This window comes from Tenrec ecaudatus, chromosome 12, assembly GCF_050624435.1.
Source record: "Tenrec ecaudatus isolate mTenEca1 chromosome 12, mTenEca1.hap1, whole genome shotgun sequence".
NCBI classification, from domain to species: Eukaryota; Metazoa; Chordata; class Mammalia; order Afrosoricida; family Tenrecidae; genus Tenrec; species Tenrec ecaudatus.
The window spans coordinates 85,069,803-85,074,135 of NC_134541.1; positions in this window are offsets into that span (position 1 = coordinate 85,069,803).

Genomic DNA, 4,333 nt, shown 5'->3' on the forward strand with positions numbered 1-4,333 from the left:
CCTAAAGAAAATGGAAATTGATCTACCTTACGACCCAGCCATCCCTCTACTGGGCATATACCCGGTTGAAGCAGCAAATAAAACACGACCAGTCATATGCGCTCCAATGTTTATTGCGGCACAATTCACAACAGCAAAGACTTGGAAACAGCCTAAGTTTCCATCGATAGACGAGTGGATTAGCAAACTTTGGCACATACACACAATGGAGTATTATGCAGCACTGAAAAGCACCGATGAGCACATGGAACACGTTATTTCATGGGAAGAGCTGGAAGGAATTATGTTAAGCGAGGTAAGCCAGACCCAAAGGGACAGGTACAACATGAGTCCCCTGAGGTAAGTACAATCAGCATGACAGAAATGGGGCATTAATCCACCCAAGGGGAGGGTATGGTTTATATCTCCACAGGGAAAGTGGGACCAGACTTCAACCCAGTGTCGCAAGGTGTGAATGCAATATCCCGGCGTGGAGGAGGGAACCGGTGGAGAGGTCTGGGAGGCTGGCCCCAGCACCATAAATTAAGTGGATTCCTGCCCCTCCCCCGAAAAGAATTTGTTCCAAAGGACGACATTGACTCTGCAGCTATAGGAGATGGACATATTTGATCAGAGCACACGGGAGCAGATGAAGGGGCAGGAGGAGAGAGTGGAGCACAGCCTGGCCCACCAGGCCGTGATGATGATGTTCCTGAGTAGAGCAGCCAGTCCACAGAGAGAACAACATGGCTGGCCCTACTATGAGACATGATGCCCCTCAGTGACTGAGGGCGATACAGGGGACAGCACCGGAGACACAGTGTGGGAATTGCACCTGACCTGATCCCACCACACCGAGGCAAATCACTGGGGGAGTGCAGCGGAACAGCAAGGGAATGGAGTGGCAAGGTCCCCAGGGAATGCTGAAAGTGGACTTTGGGGCCAGGGCGTGGTGCCCCAACAGACTGGACTGGAAAACGCTCCTAAGGGCCAGCAAATGATCCCTGAACTAACTACAAGCTTTTCTCTTGTGAACTATTTTGTTCTGTTCTTTTTCAGTGGTTTGTTTTGGTTGTTTTGTTGTCTGGTTGTATACTGTTGCTTTGTGTTCCTCTGTCTAGTTTTCGTGCATGTTAGTGACTCCACAGGTCTGTCTGAATAGGACAGGCTGGATGAACTATCTGGAAGAAAAACAATGGGACCGACAGTTCCGGGGGGACTTGCGGTGGGGGGTAGGGGGGGGTAAGGAAGTGGTGTTAACAAACCCAGGGACAAGGGAAAAACATGGGACCCCAAATGGTAGAGAAGGGGGAGTGGCAGGCCTGGTGGGAAATGATCAAGGGTAAGGTTGCTTAGAGAAGAGGTATACTCTAGCCCAGGTGGCGATGAAGCATGGTAGTAGGGCAGGAGGAAGGTCAAGGGAGATGGAGGAAAGAGCTAGGAGTCAAAGGGCATTCATGGAGGTCTAGACAAAGACATGTACATGCAAATATATACAGGAGGATGGGGAAATAGATCTATGTGTCTATATTTATAGGTCAAGTATTAAGGTGGCGGAAGGACCTTGGGCCTCTACTCAAACACTCCCTCAATGCATGAATACCTTCTTTTATTAAATTGGAACTCTATGATGCTCATTCTCCGACACAACGGCTGGAACCAAAGTGGGTGAACAAGTAAATGTGGTGAAGAAAGCTGATGGTGCCCGGCTATCAAAAGAGATAGTGACTGGGGTCTTAAAGGCTTGAAGATAAACAAGCGGCCATCTAGCTCAGAAGCAACAAAGTCCACATGGAAGAACACACCAGCCTGTGTGATCGAGTGGTCCCAAAGGGATCAGTTACCAGGCATCAAAGAACAAAAAATCATATCATTGACTGCACACCTCCATGATAGGATCGCTGAAGACAAATGGGTGCACAAGCAAATGTGTTGAAGAAAGCTGATGGTTTCCGGCTATCAAAAGAGATAGTGTCTGGGGTCTTAAAGGCTTGAAGGTGAACAAGCGGCCATCTCGCTCAGAAGCAAAAAAGCCCACATGGAAGAAGCACACCGGCCAGTGCAATCACGAGGTGCCCAAGGAACCAGATATAAGGCATCATGCAAAAAAAAAAGATATAAGTGTGTGTATGTATGTGTATATATGTGTATATGTATATATGTATGTGTATATATATATCATATTAATTAAAGGGGGAAGTGCAGAGTGGAGACCCAAGGCCCAAGTGTCGGACAATGGAGATCCCCTCATAGAGGGGTTTAGGAGAGGAGATGGGTTAATTAGGGTGTGAGGTAGTATCGATGAAGAACACAGCTTTCCCCCAGATCCTGGATGCTTCCTCCCCCCAACTACCGTGATCCGAATTCTACCTTGCAGGGCTGGATAGGACAGAGGCTGTACACTGATACATATGAGGGTTGGGGGTACAGGGAATCCAGGGTGGATGATACCTTCAGGACCAAGGGTGTGAGGGACGATGCTGGGAGAGTGGAAGGTGAGTGGGTTGGAAAGGGGGAACTGATTACAAGGATCCACATGTGACCTCTTCCCTGGGAGAGGGACAGCAGAGAAGGGGGGAAGGGAGACTCCGGATAGGGCAAGATATGACAAAATAACGAGGTATAAATTACCAAGGGCATATGAGGGAGGGGGGAAAGGGGAGGGAGGGGGGAAAAAAGAGGACCTGATGCAAGGGGCTTAAGTGGAGAGCAAATGCCTTGAGAATGATTGAGGCAGGGAATGTATGGATGTGATTTATACAATTGATGTATGTATATGTATGGATTGTGGTAAGAGTTGTTTGAGTCCCTAATAAAATGTAAAAGAAGAAAAGAGAAAAAAATGATTAGGGCAAAGACTGTACAGATGTGCTTTATACAATTGATGTATGTATATGTATGAACTGTGAAAAGAATTGTATCAGCCCCAATAAATTTTTTAAAGAAAAAAGAAAAAAAAAAGAAAAATAAGTTTGATTCCCACATACCTATAGAGAAAGCTCTCAAAAGGATATCAAGAATGCTACCATTTACAATAGCCAACTATAAGTAAAATATATAGGAATAAACCTAAGCATAGAAGCAAGAATATTGTACAAATAGAACTATTAAAAAAGCAGTACTATAAGATACCAAAAGATACACACCTAATTAGAAAAAGGGGTCATGTTCATGAACAGGAATTCTTAACTTTGTGAGAGAAAAAAAACACACCCAAAGTGATCCATAATTGTGATGAAATTCTGGTTCAGATCCCAGCACCTTTCTTTAAGTACATAGTAATTACTCTCTAAGTTTTCAAATAAATTGCCCATCAAGTTTTAAAAGAAATGAAATAGACTCAGAATAAGCACAGTCAAAACTACCCCTCCATATATTGGAGATACTGTTGTGTAGGGGATTGCACAGTACACTATTAATTGCAAGTTCTACAGTTCAAGACAACCATCTACTCCTCTGGAGACAGATGCAGCTTTCTTATCCTGAAAAGTTGTATTCTCAGAAATCCAAAGGGACAGTTATGATTTGTCCTGGGTGGCTGCTATGAGTCTTAATCGACTCATCAGCAGGAAGTTGAATGTTTGAGAACTGGTGGCATGGGAGGGAAGTCCCTATAACTGCACCTGAGATCAATCTATGGGACAAAGTACAATCATCCTAAGCCATATTTTCAAGTGGATTATCTCTAGACTTTTGTCTCTGAATCCCTAAGACACTCCTCCAGATATGTCCACCAGAACAAAGACTCACTTATGTTTTAGGTTTTCTGGGTGTGAATTAGCCAGTTTCAAGAGAAGATACCAGAATGGATTTATCTATATACACAGTCAATGGTCAGACAACAGAGTCTACTTAATTAATCCAAGGTCGAAGATCTCAGAAGACAATTTCAAAAATATTGTCCCTTTGCAAATTAATGGATTGAAACTTTAGGACACAGCCAGATGGGACACTCGGCATCATCAGAAGGTAAAGGAGAAAAGAGGCAGACATTTCTGTGGCAAAGATTCCCTGATTCAGTAGGCTCTGATCCCGTGATTTGGGGGCAAAAGGGGGTGTATAAGAGGTGGGGACTGAATAGCATGTTAATGGGCATGATCCACGGGTCCACAAGGAAGAGACCCCAAAGACTGTACTTGAACAAGTTTGATGACACTCAGATGTCAAAGATGGGAGTGATGTGTCTGACCCACAGGTTATACATTGAATTTGTAGCCTCCCCAGAATCCAACATTTGCAATAATAAAATCACCAAGGTTAAAGTGTGCCTGCATTGTTTAATTTGAACAAATGCATCCACTAATTCACACATTAATTTATTCATTGTGAGGTCTGAGAGCTATTAACAGACCAC